Source organism: Lipotes vexillifer, unplaced genomic scaffold, assembly GCF_000442215.2.
Source record: "Lipotes vexillifer unplaced genomic scaffold, Lipotes_vexillifer_v1.1 scaffold1241, whole genome shotgun sequence".
NCBI lineage: Eukaryota > Metazoa > Chordata > Mammalia > Artiodactyla > Lipotidae > Lipotes > Lipotes vexillifer.
This window is the reverse complement of record NW_006786552.1, coordinates 347,854-371,973: the sequence shown is the minus strand read 5'-3', so window position 1 is coordinate 371,973 and position 24,120 is coordinate 347,854. Positions and strand designations below refer to the sequence as shown.

The 24,120-nt window shown below is 43.2% G+C and overlaps 1 protein-coding gene across 1 annotated transcript in view; it reads left to right on the top strand.

Moving 5' to 3' along the window:
- The window catches only part of MYO3B (myosin IIIB), a 428,901-nt gene that overhangs the window by 58,458 nt on the left and 346,323 nt on the right, over positions 1-24,120 (top strand). The gene's annotated exons all lie outside the window — the stretch shown is intronic.

Sequence of the window (24,120 nt, the reverse complement as noted above, 5' to 3'; positions counted from 1 at the left end):
GGGGGAGGTGAGGGTGGAGGAGATGGTGGAGGTGATGGTGGAGGTCATGGTGGAGGTGATGGTGGAGGAGGTGGTGGAGGTGATGGTGGAGCAGATGGTGGAGGGGATGGTGGAGGGGGTGGGGGGGCGGGTGGGGGGGGTGGGGGCGGATGCAGGGAAGTGGGGGAGAAGGTGTTCCTGAAAGGTAACATATTCTAAAAATGATAGGACTATGTCATAACAATTGCATATTTTCAGTACTCTAATTTTTTTGACATGTTCATTTTTTGCGCTTTGCACGAGAAGACTGAAAATGCGGTGTTGGATTAAGTAATCTGTCTAAATACTGGTGTTTTCTTTTTAAATTATATAATCATGTCTGGTTATTTTTTTTTCCAATTTGAATCTTTCTCCAGTATGCTGAAAAATTTAGGGATGAAAAAAAATGTATACCAGCACTAAAAAATATCAGAAAAATGTTACATCAGTCATGACTTTCTCTCCATCCTTTAATTTCTGTCTCAATGGGCAATTGTGCTGAAAGAGATCTGTTTGAAGGGTATTTAAATGCCATTTTATTTTCTATTGTCTGTATTCATTAAGGGTTTGTACAAGAGGTTTGGTTGTTTGTCTTTCATCAGAATAGGGCTGATGTTTGGCCTGCTCAAGCCTCTAGTTATAGAAAATGAAGCTCTGGAAAGCTCCATCCAGGAGTGTTGCAGGTTGGGAGATTTGTACCCTCCACATGTCTCTTTCAAAGGAAGGCCCTGGGCCGGCTGGGAGCCATTTAACTGCTTTAACAATACAAGTGTTAACCTTTCCTTATCTGCACAATCACATAGCTATCACAGTCTTTAAAAATGTCTCCTGATTGCAATTTGCATTTCTGATTAGGTCTATTTATATGCAGATGAGGCTCTGTGGCATTCATCATCATAATGTTATACTTAATCCGGATGTGAACAACCACCCACCATTATTCCCAAAATGATTCCCACCCAAGTCAGAGTTGTTTTTTTTGCCTTTTCCAAAGTATAAAAACAGGTTCTGGTGATTAGGACAAAGCTCCTGGCTTGTAAAATTAATAGTCTGATGAATGTTCAAAACAATGTAAGAATGCAGGATCCCAAAACAGTATTGTGTACAGTAATATGTCAGGAAATGAGAACTGGTATCTGGGATGATTTGTGTGTTTTGATTTTTTACAAATGGTTTACTCTTTATTTACTGTAGCCACATAATTTCTCAGTTATCAGAATTAAGATGTGGTTTCTGATTAGCAAGGCATGGACTTTTGATAAGAGATCATCTACTTGGATATGTTTTTTCTCTCAGTCTTATTTATTTAATTTTTAGTGTGCATTTGTGTACAGAGCAACTGTTCAAAAATTTCATAGGGTAATAAATACGAGGCAGCCTAGAAAGTGTATGTTTGTATGTGTGTGTGTGTATGTGTGTGTACATGCAAATGTGTATGTGTTTAACAGACCCTTCATCTCCAATGACTCCTCTTAGCTTGCTTGTGGTGCCCAGCCAAACCTCTGATATCTAATAACCTTTATACTTTCACTCCTCTCGCTTCTTCCATCTTGGGAGAAGCTTCCATATCTGAAACACAAATAACCAAGCCCCCTACTGCTTGCCTCAGGACAGGGCGAACTTCAGGAACAGAGCAATTGCTAGAAAAGGATCTTAGCGGTGACAAGGATCCTTATCCCAAAGTAGGTTGAAGCTTTCTTTCTTTCCTCCTGGTGTAATCTCCGACCCTTTTACCATCTCTTGGTTCCTGTGCAAGCGATGAATCAGATTGAACTAGGGAACGTCAACACTCGTCGGTTAGCAGGACCCTCAGTGTGATTACGTGTGCTCAACACTTTGCCTTTATCACAACCTTAACGGCCAACTGGACATTTCTGGACAGGAAGGATGGAGGTTTTTTTAAAAAAATGTAACATATTTGTATGTACTGTATAGCTTTTTATAATCACTAAGTTATTTACTTAAAAAGTATCCTGTTAATTAGAATCACGCAGTTCTCTTATGAAGGGCTGTAGATTGACCAAGTGCAGTCTCATGTGTGTTCACACACATGTGTATATTCTATCTTAATCTTGAGTGGTAAAAATGTATCCTTTCCTCAGAAAAGCTCTGTTGCGGTCTCGCACACACCTGCGAACTTCCCCTGGAGAGAAATCAGAACCAAGACAGAACACTAATATCCAGTGCAAATCAAGAGTAGATTAGTGATAGGAGTTTATTAAGCACAAAAGCACAAACCGATCGGGGCCTCACCAAAAGAAAGGTGAGACCCCGAGTCTTGTACAGGTGTGGTTTTTATATCCCAGGGTAACAAGATGTTCGTTCTAATTTTGAAATATTGGGTCAGCCATCTGGAACCCAGTGTCTTCCTGTTCACATTATGCTGGCAAGCAAAGCTCAATTCCACAGAAGCCAAGTCAAGCGGTTAGCAATAAAAGCAGTTATAGTACAAACAGTTTTAAACCGAAACATTTCATCATTAATTCCAAGTATTACAATCTAAACTGTATGTTCTGGGACAGCATGTCCCGTCACAGCTCTTTGGTGGAAAGTGGAGAAATTTAACATTTACGTGCTTTAAACAGGCACTCAGGTTATCTACCTGTGTGTTTCATGGGGCTCTCTCACTCTGTCTCAGCATTTCCTTTTGCAATAGGAGAAGAGTAAATGACAGGTAATGACAAAAATCCTTTGAATCTATTAGGCTTCAGAATATTTTTTGGTTATGAGTGTGGTCGGTGTTCTGGAATTCTCTTCAATTAAACGATGAAGTCCATTGCAGAGCACTCTTGGGGGCCAGAGTACTATGTGTGGCTTCCTCCTCTTCCCTACAACCCTTTGCTGACTGGAAATAAATTGAGTAAATTACCAAGGAAGGAAGGAAAAGACCTTTCCTCAGTCAGGGAAGAAGTGACTTTCACGAGTTCTAAAGGACTTAGGAATTAATGCAGTGTTGGTTACATGTGAGGTGGGAGCCTCAGATGTCAACGAAGCAGGTGATCACACGGGTTCCCCAGGCTCTGTCATAAAATAGGAGTCGAGACCTGCCTGGATGTGCTTGATTTGCCTGCACAGGGGTCTCCTGCTTTCCCCCATCTGCCTCCACCCACCTTCCCCTTTCTTTTGACCTTCACATTAGAAGATGACACACGGGGTCATCGTGACCTGTCTTTGAAACACTGAGACTCACAATCTTTCCTACATTGCAGACCCAGAAATTGTCTGCTGATTGGCATTAGAAGATGACACACAGGGTCGTCGTGACCTGTCTTTGAAACACTGCGTGACTGACAATCTTTCCTACATTGCAGACGCACAGAAATTGTCTGCTGATTGGCAGAGCAGCCACTGTTTGCTGAGCCTGTCAGCATGTGTCATCTTGTCTAACGCCTTTGCTCTAAAAAAGTCACCCCTCTCTGACAGTCACTGCTCTGTCTGCTGCTATTTCTCTCCAGGAGTTAGAAGAGAGGAAAGGAATGAAAACCATTTCTCTAGGCATCAGTGGGTTCGACAACGTCTCTCTCAGGACTCTCTCCTGAGGACTGTAAATTCCAAAGGCTTAGAAGGATCCTGCAGATGACCAGGATATATTTTTCACTTAAAAGGAGATCTGTTTCATAGATTATTTGCAAGAACCCATAGAATTAGGAGTATACAATTATGTACATTTCTTGGCAACCAGGTATCTTTCCTTAGCTTGGAGTCTTTGGCTAATGACCTCTTGGACCTCCACAGATGGGGTCAGGGAGACAGCAGGGACTAGCGTGGGTGTGTTTATTGGGCAAGGACTGGGAGCCACGTCACCTGCCCATTTATTTGGGGCCACATAGCTGCTGACTCTGTGCAGAGTCTTACTGCACATTGAGTGCTACCACCGCATTCCTGTGGAAAAATGCACAGTGTTTTCAAGATTCCCAGCAGAAATGTCCTCAGTTGGGAGTGGATGGGAAAGAATGGCTTGAACGTTCCATTCCCTGAAGCCAGTGATTTTTCCTTCGTAAAGAGAAATTTCCCTGTAGTACATGATTTGGGAGAAGAACTTGTGATAATTCCAGTTTATATTCTGGCTTGTTTTCCTCACCAAATTTAGGTTGTTCCAAACTGTACCCAGCGCGTTAGTTTCCTAGGGCTGCCACCACAAATTACCACAAACCTGGTGTCTTAACAGAAATGTATTCTCTCACAGTTCTAGAGGCCAGACGTCCAAAATCAAAATGTCAGCAGAGCCCTGCTCCCTCTGAAGGCTCTAGAGGAGACTGCTTCTTGCCCCTTCCAGATTCTGGTGGCTTCTGGTGCTCTTTGGTTTGTGGCAGCATAGTTCCAGTCTCTGCCTCTGTTTCCACGTGGCTTTCTTCCCTATCTCTCTGTGTCTTCTTTTCTGTCTGACCAGTAAGGGCGCTCGTCATTGGATTTAGGTCTCATCCTAATTTAGGATGATTTCGTCTCAAGATCCTTGTCTTAATTACATTTGCAAAAGACCCTTATTCCAAATGATGTCACATTCTCAGGTTCCAAGGGGACATATCTTTAGGGGACCACAATTCAACACACTGCACCAACCAACTTTCATGTTCACCACGTTCCCTGAGAAACTAATTTGGGGGGCAAAATATAGGACAAGTAGCTACACGATGATGGGAAAACAATAGCTTAGATTTATCGAGTGCTAACTATGTGGCAGGCACAGTGCTATGTGATTCACAAATACAAATGCATTCATTCCCACAGTGACCCTTGAGGTAAGTGCTATCACCATCCTTTTTTCTAGAGGAGAAAACTGGAAGCCCTGGGAGAAAGTCGCTGGTCCTGCACCTATGGAAGGAAAATGATTTGAATCTGTGAAGTTTGACTCCAAAGCCCTCATGTTTTGCAACTACACTGAAAAGTTAAACACCTTCCTTAAATTATACTCATTTATTGATGAACTATGAATTCAGCCCCAAGGGGACTGGAGTATAAAGAAATGAATAGGGGGGAACAGTTCTCGGAGCTTTCTGAGAGGCTGTTCCTGAGTTATATTTGGCTTGAATAAAATTTTCCTTAAAAAAAAAAAAGAGACAGAAATGAATAGGATATCCCGGCCTTTAAGAAGCTCACAATCCAGCTTCCTTCTCCATGCTCCCAATTTCAAACTGACACAGTAAACCTGAGAGTTAGAATTTTATTAGTATCAGTGAGTGTGTCAGTCAAGGAACTGAAGAACAGAAATCAAGAGTCATCATAGGTGAGCACAGGCCCTCCTTGGCTCATTGATTTATGACTCCCAAACCGGAAATCCCTCCCTTCTCCAAACTCCCCTTCAAGCAGCTGCCTTTTAGTTCCTGTTTTAGAACACTTAAGACCAGTGTTTGAACTAAAGAATTTCAGGTTATCATTGCTGGTATCCAGTCCTTTCTGTCCTATCCCACCCTCCTTGCAAAACCTGCACCTGCCATGAACATCAGGGCTGTTTCTGGTAGGGGCAGCATCTCCTCCCTTTCATCTTCCTCTTATTTTTTCGGTAGGAAAACCTTGCTTTGGTTGTGGAGTAAATGGAAATCTGCTTCTGGCATCCTGATTTGGAATGCGTTTTCTCACGGAAACTATTTTAAATGGTTATTTAGGAGGAGGCAATGGAATACCTGAAGTTCTCACTTTTCGTGCATTATTAGACTCTATGGCCATCTCGAGGTTTATAATTGAGTCTGAGGTCATAGCCTGTCTCTAGAACTTCATGCTTATGTAAAAAAAATGCTTTCCAAGCTCTAAACTACCCATTTACAAAAGTGCTTTGGAACACAGTCTGCTGGGGATTTGGGAATGAGCATGCCCTCTAATCTAGGATATCTCTAACTCTGTTCATGCTAAGTCAGGCTTGGGCTGAGTGCTTGAGTTGCAAGGTGAATAAGACAGGGATTTTTTTCTCTCAAGGAGAACATAGTTTACCGTCCCCTCCCCCATTCATTGGCAGAGGCGAAATGGGCACAAGTCGGATACCCAGGAAAAAGGAGAAAGGAGGAGAAATCACGGAGGATACTCTTGGGCTGCCTGGATGCTGTGGACGGTAGGGCTCAGAAAGTATGAGTCTTTGTGGGTCTCAATGCCTGCAGTTGACTCTTGTTCTGAAACACACTCCCTGGGCTGAGTTTTCATCTAATTTCATCTGAATTTCTATCATTTTTAAAGGGTAAAGATTTCTTTTATTCTGAATTTCCCAATTCACAAAGCAAATTGTTCCTACGTGGGTGGGAAGCCAGCTCCTCAGCTGTGAGAAGATTCAGAGGCAGCAGGGAGTCCTGAGTCACCAGTAATTGTCTTAGTATTACAGAATTGTCACAGGACATTTTCCCTTATGGCTGTGAAATATAAGGAAAAGAAATTAAAGCTAAACTATTGTTGGAGTGTAATGAGTGAGGGGGGGTGGGTGTTTAATGGCACAGCAAGGCTGGGTTTACCCTGGGGGAACTTTGGTTTCTCTTCATCAGCCCAGGTCACTTAGCTATTGGCCTGAGCAACAAACCCTCACAATCCCAGCTTCACTCATAAAGCAAGAAGAGCTAGAAGAATTAGCATCATTTAGCATTTATTGAGTGCCTAAGAGCAAAAAAAGTTTTGAAATACTCCAGTAGAAAAACCATGGTCTTTTATGAGTCTTTTTCTTTCTTTGGGTTTTTTCTAGTCGCATTTTAGTGGATTGTAATCCCTACCCCTCATGATGCCTTGGGGGTACCCTCCTTCCCCGTTGGGTATCCTCTCCATTTCCTTGAGAACATAACATAGTAGCTGGAGGCAGCTGGCAGAAATGCCCCAGAAGGCTTCTGCTCTGTGGAACATGTTTCCAAACTCTTTTTTAATTTGAGTTGGGCAGCTGGGGCTGTTAGTTCCTGTGGAGGTGCAGCTTGCTGCCCCTCCTGAATCCTGACAGGCAGGGAAAGTTCAGCTTTGCAGGGTTCACCTGGGGATCAGGTGGCAAAGCAGGAGCGTGCCTCCAGGGAGTGCTGGTCCCCATCCCCCTGGAGTAAGAGGCCCACCTTGAGAGAAGGGAAAGGCCAGTGAATGCGAGGTGCTGACTTCAAGCACTATCTGCGCTTTCTTCCTCATGACGCTGATTTCATTATTTTGGCACCACTTTGCCTAATTCCCATTTAGCTCCTAAATGGTGGAGAGATGGGCAAAGAGGGTAGGCAAGGAAACAGAGCTCGAAATAGTACCAAAGGGTTTGAGGCACCCTCATTTCCTCTTGATTCCAAAGAAAACCAGGGAGTAGAGGTGAAGAATAGTTATAAACTGTCTTCATGGGTTAGCATAGTGGTAGGGCAGGGGCAGCACAAGGATGAAGGGTGGTAAGGTGGTTATCTGGATGAAGGCTCATCACAGCTGGAGCTGTCCATTCCTGGAGAATCCTGGAGTCAGGTGAAGCCAGCGTCATAGGAAAGAAAATATAGCGTAGTGGTCAAGCATTGGTGTTTGCGTCACTTATCTACTGGTAGGTAACAAACCACCCCCAAACTTAGTTGCTTAAAACAGCAATCATTTATTGTTTCTCATGAGTCTGTGGGTTCTTGGGTGGATCTTGGCTGGGCTTCTTCGTGCAGCTGTGGTCAGCTGGGAATTTGGCTGGGTGCTGGCTGGTCTAGGATGGCCTTGTCTAGGACAACTTGGCTCTGCTACATGTGGCTTCTCATCATCTAGCAGGCTAGCCAGAGCACTTCTCACATTGGTGACAGGGTTCCAAGCATAGATACAGGAAGGGGTAGAAAACTGGGCTATTTTTACAATTCATTTACCTCAGTGTTCTGTAGTCAGTCTGCATGGGTTCAAATACCAGTTCTACTACTTTCAAGCTGTATGAATTTGACCAAATCACTTGTCTCTGCACCTCAGTTTCTTCCTCTGTAAAATGGACATATGAATGGTATCAGCCTCATAGAGTTGCTGTGAGCAATTAATGAATATAAATTGCTCAGAACAGTATATAGTAAGCATTCCATTTTTGCTGGCTGCTATCAAGGAAAAAAATCTCAAAAGTGTATTTATATTGTAAGGAATTGGCTTTCCCTTATACCTCAAGAATTGACACCTTCCATTCAAAAGAACCACCTGTGAGATCAATCATTTGAGGGTTTTAGCTAATTGACTGATGGATGATTATATGGGCAATTGAAAATGAAGACTGATTTCTCAGTAAATCCTTACTACTTGCACTGTGTCTGTCTGAGGGAATCTGCCTTGAATATCCATTGTCTCAACTCCTTTGTTAACAGACACACTCCTAAGAGATGTGGACCCCCCCCCAGCCCCCATACACACCCATGAATGTGATAATGGGACTGCCCCTTGGGGAGCAGAGCTGGCCTTGGTCCCCATTCCCCCTATGTCTACAATGAGTAGTGATACTGTCATCCTCTGAGAACTGAGGCTGCAGGGCTTTTCTTTTCCTCTCAGTTCCATCTTTGTGGCAGCTTTGTGCTTGGTGGGTGAGTTGTGTGATGGGGGCTTGGCTGCCTCCCTCTACAGGGTCCCTTCAGCCCTCTTGGTAGGTATAACCTTCCCCCAGGTTCTGGAAATTTCATGTCCCCAGGTAAAGGGACAATGGTAAGAGCTCTGTCAAGATTGGGTTTCATTTTGCTACCACTTTCTCCTCCAGAGGGAATGATTTCTTTCCAGCTTAGCCTGCAAAGGCTATAAACATTGGCAAAGGGAGACTGAAACCCAAGCCAGGTGAGGGGATTGTAAGGAGAGCACTTCGTTGCTCCAGACGAGTTCAAATTTCTTGGCTGGGAGGAGTGATACTCCAGGGACTGAGCAGATGAGACTGCTGACCCACTGACAGTGATCTTGGAAGAATTCTGGAGGACAGGAACAGTGTTAGAGGAGTGGAAAGGGAGAATGTGTTTTAATTCTTCAGAAAAGGGAAGAAGGCAGGACCTGCAGACTACTGTCTGGTGAGCTTGACTTTATGCTGGGCTAATTATTAAGATTCTTTCTTTTCTTTGAATAGCTTATGAATTCTTAGAAGGAAAAGCTGTGCTCACTAGGAATTGGCATGGGTTCACTAAAAGTAAGCTATGTTCGACTAATGTCCTTGTTTGGTGTTACTGCAAGATGAAAGCAAATGGGGACTGTTTTATACAGAATATATTTGGAATATTGCCCTAAGGTTAAAATCTATTGTGATGTCTTTGTAGCCAAGATGGAGAAACACAGGCTGGAGGATGGTGGTGGTGATGTTGATGGATCATAGATAGCCCAGGAAGGACTGTGTTGAGGAGCACTGGGTAATGGTGTGGGTGTCAACGTGGAGGGAAGTCCTGGAGGCCCTGGGCAAGGACTCTGCTGACTGCCCTGCCTGCTGAATGTTTTAAAATGTGTAATGAGTTGGAGGACATAGTAGTGTTGGTCACATAAGGGTAGCTGGTATGCTGCATGGCAGACTTGGAATACCCCAAAGACCTCTACTGCCAAGAACAACGGGATTCCCTAACAAGCAAGTAGGCTTGCAAACTCTGGTGAGCTGTATAGGCTGAGAGAGCCGTGGCTTGAGAATTCATGGGCAGAAAATGAGTTTAATTGTGGCTGTAAGTTCAGTAGGGGGTCAAACAGTAAGACAGTCTTTCACGGTTCACGTTTGGAAGTCAGAACAAACACCAGCCCACACTGGCTCCATCCCAACCAGACCTCCTTTGGAATGATGGCTTCGTTCTGGGCACCACACTCAAGCTGCTGCCAGGGAGTCTTACCCTGACAGAACTCTAGCGGGCCTGAAGCTGGCATTTCAAACTGGGATTTGGACACTCAGCTCTGGTTCTGCTCCTGCTCTGTCACCAGTCCATCCTTTCACCTCTCAGGGGGGCAAAAATGGCACCATCCTTAAGCAGAATGTTCGGCACTCAGATAACAAGGCCTGTGTAAACCGTTTCCTTCAGCATCCTCCCTACACTTTATGGGTACCAACAGAGAGAAACGTGAGTAGTCACCAACTGCAGGGCGGAGCCATTCCCTAAACAGCCAGTCTCACCCAGCACAGAGGTCCTTAATCTTCACTGCAGCTTACAATCTCCTGGGAGCTTTTTAAAAAATACCAGCGCCTAGGCACCACCCCCAGAGATTCCAATGTAATTGGTCTGGAGTCAAACTCAGCATTTATATTAATATATAATTAATTTTTACAAATATATACATTTGTAATAATATGCATATTGTTTTGTATTTTAAAGTTCCCCCAGACGATTCTGAAGTGCAACCAGGGTTGAGAAAAACCCTGCCGTGAAACAACTATTAGACTGTTGTTTGTTTATTTATATTTCAAAACTACAGTGTCTCCCCTGAAAATTCTGGTTCCTGCCTTCCCCATCCCCACCCCCTGGTTGAGAATCGAGAAATTAGAGATGTTACGGATGGGAGTGTGTTGTACATTATGAAGGATGTAAAAGCAGAAAAAAAGCATTTCAGCAGAATAGTCAGTGGTGATTGTCTGGGGTTGAATTGTGGTATGTCTCCCACAAAAAGATATGTTGAAGTCCTAATTCCACAGGACCTCAGAATTTGACGTTGCTTGGAAATAAGTTCATTGCAGATGTAATTAGCTAGGTTAAGATGAGGTCATACTGGAGCAGAGAGGGTCCTTAATCCAATATGACTGGTGTCCCTATAAAAAGAGGGAGATTTAGGGACTTCCCTGGTGGTCCAGTGGGTAAGACTCCGTGCTCCCAATGCGGGGGAACCCAGGTTCGATCCCTGGTTGGGGAACTAGATCCCTCATGCATGCCGCAAGTAAGAAGTCCGCATGCCACAACTAAAGACCCCATATGCTACAATGAAGATCTCGCATGCTGCAACTAAGACAGCCAAAATAAATAAATGAATGAATAAATAAATATTTTTAAAAATTATTAAATTAAAAAAAAGAAGACTGAGATTTGGACCTAGACACACAGACAGACATATGAAGACAAAGACATACAGGAAGATGGCCACAGTGTAATTAGCTAGGTTAAGATGAGGTCATACTGGAGCAGAGAGGGTCCTTAATCCAATATGACTGGTGTCCCTATAAAAAGAGGGAGATTTAGGGACTTCCCTGGTGGTCCAGTGGGTAAGACTCCGTGCTCCCAATGCGGGGGAACCCAGGTTCGATCCCTGGTTGGGGAACTAGATCCCTCATGCATGCCGCAAGTAAGAAGCCCAAATGCCACAACTAAAGACCCCATATGCTACAATGAAGATCTCGCATGCTGCAACTAAGACAGCCAAAATAAATAAATGAATGAATAAATAAATATTTTTAAAAATTATTAAATTAAAAAAAAGAAGACTGAGATTTGGACCTAGACACACAGACAGACATATGAAGACAAAGACATACAGGAAGATGGCCACAGTGCCACAAGCCAAGGAATACCTGGGCCACCAGAAGAGCTTTCCCTAGAGGCTTCAGAGGGAGCCTGGCCCTGATGACACTTTGATTTTGGACTTCTGGCCTCCAGAGCTGTGAGGGAATGAATTTCTGTTGTTTTAAGCACCTAGTTTGTGATATTTTGTTACAGCAGCCCAAGGAAAAGAATACAGCAATTTTATCTTGTTAGGAGCCTGTTGTTCCTGGACAGCTGCCTAAGTCATGATTAGGGCTGGAGGGTTGGGGATAGGAGTGAGATCTTTGGCCTGTAAGAGCTCTGGGGGAGGGGGTAGTGGGGGGAGGGTTACATTGGCTAGACTTCCACTCCATCAGCCCCCAGGGGTTATTTCTGTAGAATCAAGGTTCTTACATACCATGCCTAGCAGGACTCAGATAGGAAGTGGGTACATGAGAGTTCCTCCCCTCCCTTGCTCTGGGCCACTGAGCCAAGACTTCCTTCCCCATCCAGCCCTGCCTGGGCAGGGAAGAGTCCCTCCCTTCCACAGTGCTCAGCATGGAGAACGGAGCTCTGCATTTCTTCTCTGAGTTCCTTCCAGACTCTGGACTCGTGGAGTGGAGTACCAGAATGAAAGGAAATGGCTCCATCTGAGAATAAAGGGAACCGTATGGTAGAAGTAGAACTTGGGGCATTGAGAAGTAGCTGTGGTGGCCTGTCACATATCTGGGACAGGTATTGTGAGGCAGGTGAGGGTAGGACCCATGTGTCCTTCTGGGCAGGGCCAAGCACAGTGGAGCACAATCCAAGGAGCAGAATTATGTGCTTTCCGTGTCCCAAAGGGCCTCTCCACCTGCACAGAGGACAGATGGGCATCCCAGCATCATGCCTGTTCCTAGCTCTGGGATACAGGTGTTGCCTTCCACCAGGCTTCATCCAGGTTTTGTTCTTTAGCTCCACACCTAGCTTGTGGCCAGTTTAGGGAACGGTGAGGCGTACTCTGTGTGTGGGAGGGTCTCCTCCTGGACCCTGTGACCTTATTGCTTCCTCTGCATCCAAACCCTCAGCTCCTGCTTACTTTGGCCTCATATTCTTGGTGTGAATTCTGGTTCTGCTCTCTGGAGTCCTGGTCCCCTCCTACCCCTCTTTCTGTGCCACCTTGGGTTGGAAGCTCCAGCACGCATGCTGCATCAGTCTCAATGGATGTGGTGTCTCCTGCTGCCCTTATCCTGCAGTCCACCCCTTCTATACGCCTTCCTTCTGGAAGACTGAGGGGATGGGAAGCCTAGTGTTTGAAGGACTGAGGAGAGGCTTGAAGTTAGTTACCTCTAGGCCACCAAGTCACAGGGAATCTGCCTGATTTGGACATTTCTGGAAGTCACTCAGCATCTTCAGGATAATACTGATTTATATATTTTTATGGGCGCAGCCCCATAATAGCAAGATCTGAGGTGCACATCCCCTCTATTAATTTCTTACTGCTGCTATAACAAATGATCACAAACGTAAGTGGCTTAAAACAACACAAATGTATTATCTTACAGTTCTGAAAGTCAGATGTCTTTAAAATCTGACTAAACTCAAGAAGTCATCAGGGTTGAGGTCCATTCTGGAGGCTCTAGGGAAAAATCCATTTTTTGCCTTTTCCAGCTTCTAGAGCCTACCTGCATTCCTTGGCCTCTTCCTCCATCTTCAAAGCCAGCAATGGCTGGTCGAGGCTTTCCCACATTGTATCACTCTGACACTGGCTCTTCTGCCTTCCTCTTCCCCATTTAAGAATTCTTGTGATTACACTGGGCCCACGCAGGGTAATCTTCCCATCTTAAGGTCAGTTAATTAGCAACTGTAATTCCATCTGCAACCTTAATTCTCCTTTGCTATGTGGCCTAGGAATGTAACCTAACGTACAGATTCCGGACATCTTTGGGGTCCATTATTCTGCCTACAATACCCCTCAGAATACGGCCCAGGAATTCTTAGAAATCTTCAAAGGTGTGCTCCATCTGTGGCCACAGCCATTTTGAGCTACCATCATCGTGTGACCTTTGCCCTCTTATTTCTCTCACGTCTGACTCTTCTTTGCCCACATCTACTGCCCTCTCAAACACCATCTCAACACCCCTGCCTGCGGGGCTGCTGGTTCTGGTTACGCCCAAAGGCTCTGGTCTTTGGAGGCCAAAGCACTGGTTCCACCCAGAAGAAGGGAAGTAGCCTCTCTAGCTCTGAGCTAGACTCTGTCACTTGCGTCCCTGTGCAGCTGTACTTGTGCCCAGAGCCTCATCATTTTGATCAGCTTCTGGCCTTCCTCTCTCGGCAGAGTAGCATCAAATCCCTCTAGAATAACAGGTTCTTCTATTTTTATCATCATTCTTTTACTCAGTCCAAGGAGACAGAAAGGAAACAAACCTACACCACCCCCTCCACCTTCCTCCGTACTTCCCCTGCTCCAAACTTAATCCTTTTGGTTGCATGAGTTAGTCAATAGGTGCTCTTATTCGTGTGAACCTACACTTGAGGTCGAAGCTGAATAAAGGAGAGGTACTGACTGTCTAGTGGTCTCCAGGGTGGGAGGATACGGGACAACCCATCTCAGTGCAGAGAGGAACTAGTAAGTCTTCTATACCTATGCATTTTAAATCTAAAAACCAAGAAACAAATTATGCTTTCCTATGACTGAATATGAAGATTGACCCTGGTGCCTTCACTCAGTCCATGTGTTGGATGGTCCTTTCTGGTTTGATCTGCAGATGAATCACGAGGGAGCTCCACAGCCAAGGGGCGGAGAAGGCCCCACTTGTAGGTTCAAGTGTAGAGTCCTAGAAAGCACTGAGGTTAAAGGGTGCTTCATTAAGTGGTTGTATGGCAAATGCCATCAAGTGTCAACTAAATAGATCTTCACAAAGTGGACAAGTGGCTTTAAAAGATTTCTGCAAAGCAACCTCCGATTGTATCTGATTCTCCTAATGCAAGCACATCCGAGCAACAGAAAAAAATTGCTGAGATGATGACACTGCTCCTCCTAGGACAGCTCTTCATCAGCCACATGAGGTTCAAAACAATGACAAGCTAATCAGCTATGCCAAGAAATCAGTTTTTAAAATTCAAAATTACCATGAAGACTATCTGAACTATGGATTTATATCCACTACTGTTAATGATAAACCTCTTCCTCAGTATATATTGTGCAAGAAGTCATTAGTATGACACAGTCAAACCTCTGCAATCTAACTGCTGAATGTTTTGGAGTAATGTTAAAAAATATATTATTTATTTCATCTTATTCATTTTTTAAATTTAATAACACTTGTACGCAATTGATAAGAAAGGAAATTGTTAAGAGGGTACACTCAAAAATTTCTTACTGATAAAATATACAATCAAAAACATTTGGAGACCACACTCTTCTAAACGTAGCTTTGGGCCCTAGTTCAACCACTGTAAATAGTTCTAAAATCGTTTGTCCCTTCACAATTCACATTTACTGTCTTAAATGTAATTTCTTTGAATCTCCACTGTAATACTGATAGGTAAGTTTTTTGTCATTTTAGAGTTGAGGATTCAGGGCTCAAAAGAGTTAGGGTTTGCTCCAAGACATACAGTTAATAGAAGCTGATATGTAGCAGGGGGTGAGCTTCAAGTGGTCGGTAAACTCCCCAAGATTGAATACAAAATGGACCATTTTTAGGAAGATGGTTGTCATGAGTTGAATTGTGTTCCTCAAAAGTTATATTGAAGTCCTAACCTTCAGTACCTCAGAATGTGACCTTCTTTGGAAATATGGTCTTGACAGAGGTAAAATATAAGCCATCCAGTTTGTGGTACTTTGTCATGGCAGCCCTGGGAAACTAATACAATGGTCCATAACTCTGAAAGGGGTTCAGGACCCTAAAACGTTTAAAACCACTGATGTAATCCAGTGCAATCATGAGCAGAGGAAGAAGCCCAGAGGCTGAGTTTCTCTAGGTGATGTGGCTAATTAAGAGGGATACGTGGCTGAGTCCCACACATTCTGACTCCTCAGTTCAACTTCAAGGCCAGGAGGGGTGAATGTAGAGAAATTGGCCTTTTCCCTTCATCACTAGATTTGTTGTTGCTTCTGCCTTGGTGGTCCGCCTCGATTTGGCATGCTTCACCATTCTGCCGGTGACTTTAAGGGAACAGGTGGAAAGTGTGTTGTGTCTTTGCCTTGATGATGATGTACTTCTCTGGAGATCATGGTCTTCCTTCTGCTCCCCCTTCACTTCCTTCCAGAAGTTCACATTTGGTACTTCTGTGTCTATTAAAAGAGGGGAAAAAAACCCCCAACTGTAACTAAATATGTATATGAACAGGGAAATAGTTTATTGGCTTGGTAATGTTAAGCTCTCTAACTGGAAAGGTGTTGAAAAAAAATCAGTGCATCTGGCACAAAATTACAAGTCAGGGAAGAATGACTCTAGGGTAAAAAATACTTGCCAAATAAGTTTGGCAAAATGTAAGAGTTTCCTAGTTAAAACTAGGAGCATGTGTGTGAATAGTGACCTACTTACAAATGGACTGTAAACTGTTGCTCGGAATTAATTTATTCAATCATCTGATCAGTATTCATCAAGTGTACACTGTGATCAGGCTCTGTGTCAGGCACAGCAGTGAACAAAACTGATTTCCTGTCCTCATGGAGTTTTTATTTTGGCGGGGGAGAGAAATAATAAACAGACAAAATATGTAATATGCTAAGTGGTGATAGGTGCCTGACTGAAGAAAATAAAGTGGGACAAGGGGAGTAGAGGGTGACAGCTGGGGTGGGATTTACTATTATACAAGGTGCTGAGAAAAAGCCTCTCTGATAAGGTAGAGGGGAGAGTCTAAAAGGAGTGAGGGAGCAAGCCATGCCTAGGGAAAAAGTAAGGGCAAAGTTCCTGAGATGGGAAGGAGGTGGGCGTGTTTTAGGATAGCAAGGAAGCCAAACTGGAGCATGATAAGAGAAAGGCAGGGTCTTGTAGGCCGCTGTAACGGTTTTGGGTTTTTTATGAGAGAGATCAAAAGCCATTAGAGTTCGGATTAGAGAAGTGACATGAAATGACTTCTGTTTAAAGAGATCTTCTGGTTAGTACGTGGAGAATGGAATGTTGTGGGGTGGGTAGGAGTACAGGCAGAGAAACAAGGAAGGTAAGAGGCTCTTACCTGTTATAACACAGGGAAGGGAGAATGGCACCTTGGACCAAGGTGGAGGTGGTGAGAAGTAGCTGGATTATGGATATAATTTGAAGGTGGATTTGATAGGCTTGCTGATGGATTAGATGTAGGGCGTGAGAAAAAGTGAGGAGATCTCAAGGTTGTTGCCTGGAGAAGCTGGAAACAGGCTGTTTTCTGAGGTGGGGATGGTTGTAGGAGGAGCTGACTTGGTGGGGGTGGGGCAGGAATTAAGAGCTCTGTTTCCAACATTAAGTTTGAAATGCAAATTGGTCATCCAGAGTAGAGCTATTGAGCAGGCAGTGAGAAACAGGAGTCTGGAGCTCCGTGGAGACATCTGGTCTGATGTCATCAGATGGGAGTCATCAGAATATACATGACATTTAATGTCATGGGTCTAGTAGACTTTACCTGGACAATGGGTGTAGATAAAGAAGGTACAAGGTCCTGAAGGTGACTCCAACATTTAGAGATGGGAAAGATGAAGAGAAACCAGGAAAGGAGTTTGATAAGTAGTGGCCACTGAGACAAGAGGGGGACTAAAAGAGGGTGGTACTCCAGAAACCAAAGAAGGAAGGGTTGAGAGAGAGAGAATGCTGAAAATGTATCAGTGCTCATGAGTCAAGTAAGATACAGATTGAGAATTGACTACTGGATCTGGTGACATGGAGGAAACTAGTGACTCTGTCAAGAGCTATTTCAATGGAGCTATGGGGATAAAAACCAAATTGGAGTAGAGCCTGAGGTGATAGCAATATTCTGTTTCTTGAGCTGGGTGGTAGTTACACTAGCTTTAGATTATATATGATATATTACATAATAAAACATTTCAAAAAGGGAGGGGAAGTTGAGATAGTGATTAGAGACAACTCTTTTGATAAGTTTGCTCTAAAGGGAGCAGAAAAATGGGATGGTAGCTGAAGGAGGAGATAAAGAATACATTTTCTAAGTTTCAGTGGTCATTTGTATCTGTGAGTGTTATTAGTAGGGCACTGCCAGTCCTCATGCATAAGACCGTGGTCTTTGTTATGTGTATGATGTAGTCTCTCATTATGAAGTGTATGCAGTATGAAAAATATGTTCTAGAGAAACATATGTGCCTGGTTGTGGCATGATTCTATATTTAGCAATGTTACGTCCCACCTAGGATGATTTGATAATCTCAGTTGTTAATCTGCATCTTTGGGGTTGAGGATACAAATGTTTCAGAATAAAATAGGTTGGGCAAGCTTAATCAGAGTTCAAAGTTAAAGATACAAATATTTAGGATACCATCAATTGAATATAAATGTGTAATTACTGACAGTGTATGAAGGATTGCTCAAACCTGTGGAGATGCAGAGATCAGACAGGCAGAGCTTCTGCCTTCAGGAGTTCACAATCTATTTGAAACTCCCTCATGTAACGAAGAGCACACGTAAGGCAGACAGAGGGAAGGTGTCAAGTCTGTGGAGGTGTAAGAGGAGAAGTAATTTTGACCAAGGAGATCCTGGAAGGCCTGGATTTGTACCTGCGCTGAACCATTACGGATGGATGAGGTGATATTTCAGAAGCGAAGTGAGAGCACAAGCACAGGAAAAGTGCAAAAGTGGGTCCAGGACTGGAGTTGTGGGCTTAAGAGTTGGGACTTGAAAGTGACTTGGAGAACCCCGTGCCGAGGGTGTTGACGGCCATCTGGAGCAGTTTGTTGGGACTGCAGAGAACTGGAAGCCATTAGCCTTTAGGAGAACAGTGACAAAAACTCCACCTGTGTTTTAGCAAGATACCTCTAGAGACAGAGTAAGGATGAACTGGAGAAAGTACAAGCAAGGAGGCAAGGGGGACATTCAGAGGCTGTGCCAGGGCCCAAGCAAGACAGCACACCGCCGGGGGAAGGGGAGGGGTCGCAGGGGCACAGGTGTCTGGACTTGCTGATGCTTGTGGGGCACGGTCGGCAGGTAGAAATCAAGGCTGATCCGTCCCCAGGTTTCCGTGGGTGTGTTTACTCCAGTTGTGTACTGAGGCCTCTCTGTAAATCTGAGGGTTCCAGTCAGAACCCTGAACCTGGGCTTTTCCATGTCAAGTTCTCACTCTCAAATCCATCTTTACTCACTCCTTTGTGTATCTGGGGTCATTTGTGTAGTTTGATTATCTCTCTGATTGGATGTAAGGGCCTTTGAGGGCTAGGACTATAACTTTCTGAATCTTTATATCTGTCATAGCACCTAGGACCAAAATTGTATGCATACTATGTGCTCAAATTTGTTTAAAATAAAGAGTAGTTTTGAGGTAACTGAGAGTAGATTTATCATTAAATAAGTCTGAAAACAGAGAAAGAGAAATGGGTTCATGGGAAAATAGGAGACAGTGAAAATTAGAGAGGCCAGGTGGCAAAGACTTTTGGCATCAGACTTCTTTGATTGTTTATTGCTGTGTTACAAACAACCCTAAAGGGCCGAAATGCTTAGTGACTTGAGCAACAGTTGATGGTTTATCATGATGCTGTGGGTCAGGAATTCAGGCTTGGGTAGGTGGTGGTTCTGCTCCGCATAGTGAGAATCAGCTGGAGTGTTGGCTCAGCTGGAGCTGCTACATTCAGCTAGTAGTTGACTGGGCCGCGAGTTCTGAGAAGTCTTCACTTACATGCCCTGGGCTCCTACACGTGGCCTCCCCTATCCACCGGCTTCCTCACAGCATGGTGGTCTCAGGGTTGTTGAACTCCCTATGTGGCGGCCAACTTCCCAGTGCACGAAAGCAGAGCTGCAGCTCTCGTAAGGCCCTGCCATGGAAGTTACACACATCCCTTCTGCTGCATTCCACTGGTCAGAACGAATCACAGGGCCAGCCCAGATTCAAGGGGAGGAAAATAGACTCCACCTCTCCGAGGGAGGACTTGCAGAGAATTTGCAGCCATCTGTAATCCACCACACAGACATTCCTGAATTTGAATCCTGGTTCTGCCATTGCTGGTTTTGTGATTTTGGGTAAGTTATGTGAACTCTTTTAGCTGAGATAATATCAATGTTATTGGGTGCTGTGAGGGAAAGAGATGATATGGCAAAGTGCCCTGGCATGTAGTAGGTGCTCAATAAATAGTAGCTACTATTATTACTACTGTCACACGCACTCAAAGGATGACTACGATGAAAATTGGCAAGAGGACGTCTGTTGGATTTGACATTTAAGAAACCTTTCGTGACTGCCTGACTTTGGGAGAAAGTAGAAGCAGGGTGATTAGCAGAAGCCAGTGGCAAAGGTTAAGCTGTAAGTGGATTTGAGGGCAGTGAGCACAGCTTGGCAATGAAAGGTGAAATAAAGTGAAAGGGACTGTCATGTGGGGAAATCAGGTTAAACAGAAGGGCAGGCGGAGAGGTGGAAAATGACATATGAAAGGAGATAATTGATGAGGGCAGAGGTTTTAAAAAGGTTTCTTAAGATTTTACAGATTCGTATTTAGAATGCTGTGATTATGAGCCAGAAAGCTGTTGAAATTTGCTTTCATAACAGGACTCCATCTCTTTAACTTTTCTTGCCTCCTGATAGAGGGGTCTCTTGTATTCTCACCTTCCAAAGTCTCCTGTCCTCTCACCTTCCAAAGTCTCCCTCTGGTTGGACACAGACACTTAAAGAATTCGAAGCTCCTCTAGATTTTTAAGTCTTGGCCTTAATTTCAGAGTACTATGAATTCTTTGCCTATAAATCACACCACTGGAGACTCTGAAAAGCTTCATGCATTCCAAAAAGATTCTAAAAGAAAGCACTTTTCTGTATAACTTGGAAGGTAAATGTGATAAAAACCTACATCATATGTGAATTTGGGAGTAATTATAGCATGGCTGGGGCCAAAATCAGCAAATTAAAGTTATTAGGAACACAGCCAGGGCCCCAGCTCCACATGCCAAGGTGTGGGTAGTCACAAGCAGAAGGCAGTCAAGGTCAGGCAAAGGCAGGGGCCAGGACACAAAGTAGAGGAGCTGTCAGGTCAGAGACATGTCCAAACCAGGGGTTTCAAGGTAGAGAGATAGGCAGGGAGTTAAAGGACTTTAGTTCCCTGGTTGGATTACAGCTCAGGTAATGCCAGACTTTGTTGCTTGAAGAAAATCTGTGATCCTACTGAGGGCTTACTTTTAGCTTCCACTCTTATACCTTGATTTCTCTCTTCTCTCTAGTTAGGTATCCATCTCTCCATCACTTGGCTTATTCCAAAAAGTATTTAAGGCCATTTAAGAAAATGCAGACTATGCAACCAGATGAAAACACATGAGGGAAGGAATTTGCATAGATAGAAAACAAACATAGGAAAAAGATTAAGCCAAGGGGAGGGTGATAAACAAAATGCACACCATACTTTCTTACTCACTCATGGACCACACATTTGTTTCTGAGCTTCCTAGCTGTCAAGGCAAAAAATCAAAATAAAATCAGTTACATGATTTGCACAGTGTTCAGAAGATTAAAAACAAAAGCAGAGTGCTCAGGATAGGTAACGTAGTAAACAGTGTTTTCACTATCATCTTCATGGTAAATTCAACAACGGTTTTTCAATGTAGATTGATATTATGACTATAAAGAAAAATTCAGTCAAAATTAATAAAACAGTGCAGTTCATATGTATAGCTCTCTGGTGATTTGGCCTAATACAAGATTAATTTTCGGATTTTCTAGAGTAATAGATTAAATGCCCACTCTGGCTATAAGACGAAACCCATCTAAAGTTAGTAAAGCATCTAATTTTAATTTTTAAGCTAACTTTAATCCATGTCATTTCCTGGTATACTACCTGAGTTAAACAAATGGATTTCTAGGTAACTGATCAAGGTGGTTTTATTGTTGGTTTTAAACTAATTATATTTTTGTAGGATATCTACCAGAAATTATGACTTGTTTTAGAATATTCTGAAGTAATCTTTTTCCACGGCTCATCTCTCACCTATTTCTTAACAGTTTTTGTCAGTTCTCTGTATGTAGAAGTGAGCTTATCCTTTTCTCTGTCTCATGGGGGAGTGGAAGGACTGACACAAGTGAGAGAAGGAAGTCCCAAATTCTATGAAAGCGTCATAGTAACTAGGGATCTGTAGTGAGTTTATAATTCTTAGTTCATGATGGATTCTCATCTGTGGAGTCAGAAATTAAAGAAAGGTCAATAAGAGCTGTATACAGTCCTATATTGTTCTCAACAGGTTTCTTCTGGTGGTAGTAGTGTAAAACAGTGGCCAATGGACAGAGTGTTTGAAAGAAGGAATCCTAGCAGAAACTGTTCAAATTATTAAATTGAATATTGAGTAATATGGGGTTTATATGCTTAAAACTTTGCTTTTCTGTACGGTAACTCATTCAATTTATGAACATTTCTTCCTATCAGTAACTCTACTACAACCTTGGTGGCTAGAGGGGATGAGGAGATAAATTTTAAAATGTAAGACACATTCACTATTCTTCAGTCTTACAGTCATCTAGTTAGAGAGACATATGAAACATGTGAAAAATGTGTGTGTATAAAGGAGTACCAATGAGCAATACTGAGATGGAAGGAAAATATTTGTAACATATGTAACAGATAAAAAATTAATATCCATAATATATAAGGACCCCCTTCAAATAAGTAAGAAAAAGATACTCCAGTTGAAAAAAGGATAAAAGATAGAAATTGGCATTCTACAGAAGAAATATAAATGACCATCGAAACATGATTCTCAAACTCTTCAAATCAGTATACAGAGACATCAAGGAAATGTGAAATAAAATAATGGGACACACTTGAGTTGCTTCATAGGGTGTGCAAGTTACCTGAATCCAGCTCTGCCCAGGTGAAGGTAACATGAGAGCTGGGGGGGGGACCTGCTATTTGCTCAGGTGGTGGCAATCTCATTAAGCGTTCTTAGTGTGAGAGATTCCTCCACAACAGAGTGTGGGCCTGGTGTATAATCATGTGGACTTTTCATATGACAAGGCCCCCAAACATCTCATCTGGAGCTCCAGAGATAGCCTAGGAAAAAAGCTGACTGAGTTGTCCATATTTGAAGCAAGTGTGTATGTCACCAAAATAGCATATTCCTAAGAGATCTTCAGAGGTAATTTTGACTGTATGTGCTTGTTTTTTACCTTACCACTTCAGAACCTACACTCCACTCTCCTACAAGTAACATGTGATTTTACTGTGCCATTTTTTTTCACTCATTAGATTTGTTAAATAGGAAAAGACTGCTAATAACAAGTGTCGGTGAGAATGTGGGGAAAAAGGCATTACCACTGTCGATGGTAATATTGGTAGCCTTTTGGAGGGCAGTTTATCAGTATCAAAATCTCAATAAAAATACACTTTGGCACAACAATTCTCTTAGAAATCCATCTACAGACATACTACAAAAGTTCATTGACGTGAATGTACCAGAATTTTCATCACAGCAGTTTTTGTATTAGGAAAAACTCTCTTAAGTAGGGGAATGGCTAAACAACTATGATATACACATTCTGTGGAATGATATGCATCCATTAAAAAGAATGTATAGATCTGTATGTCCTGACCTGGAAAGATTTTAAACAGAGGTTCTCAAGCTTTAGTGTGCATTAGAATCACCTGCAGGACTTGTTAAAACAGATTGCTGGGCCCTGTCCCCAGATTTCTGATTCAGGAGGTCTGGTGGGGGGCAGGGCAGAAAGAATTTGCATTTCTAAACAAGTCTCATGTGATAATGATGCTGCTGCTGGTACGGGGTCTACCCTCTGAGAACAGCTGTTCCAGAACTCAGCTTTCAATGAAGAAAACCAAGTTGCAGAGCATTATGTACAGTACGGTCCTAGTTACCACAAATCTCTGCATATTTGAATGGACATAAACTCATGGAAAAAGGCTCAAAAGATATAATATAGCAAACTGTTAACAGTGCTTCCCTCTGAGGAGAAGCAGCACTTTTGCTTTGGTTCTATGCTTCTGTATTATTTCAATTTTTTACATGGGGGATATATTTATGTATTACTTACGTTAAAAAGAGAAATTATAAAAAGAAATAGAGAACCAGTAAGTCTGTTCAGTAGTTTTGAGAGAAACAGGACTAGAGTTTGGATGAGAAAGACTGATACTGATGGGTGACAGGGCCACAGAATTCAAAGTGTGCATTTTGAATTTTGCTTAGCTCTCAGACTCTGGACACAGGGCCGCTTAGATCTGAGGCACCTGTTTACTTCTCCCAGAGCCTGTTCTCTCAGATTTTGGATTTGATGTTTCTGCTCCTCGCTCTTAACTCAGTGCTGTTTAAACCTGTGCTATCTACTAACTTGCGCAATTTGGGCTCCTGTCCTCATGGCCCTGCCCTGTGTGAAAGCCCTCCATAGCCTGACAGTCATGGGTGGAGCTGCCACTTTGTGTCGCCTCCAGTTGTTGCAAGGTGTTGGGATGGGGTGGTAGCTTAGGATAGGACTTTGTAGGGGTTAGGAGTCGGAGCTGTGACCTGAGGGAAGGGGGTCCTCACCAAGGGAGCTACACCTCCTGGCTAGCCTTTGTATGAACTTAGACATTTGGTAACCGTCATTGTTTATTTCATCAGCCTTTCTGTAGTTGGATTTGTATAGTAAATGTGAGAGAGGAGAAAGAAAAGTGTTTTATTCCAGCTACCATTCCTGC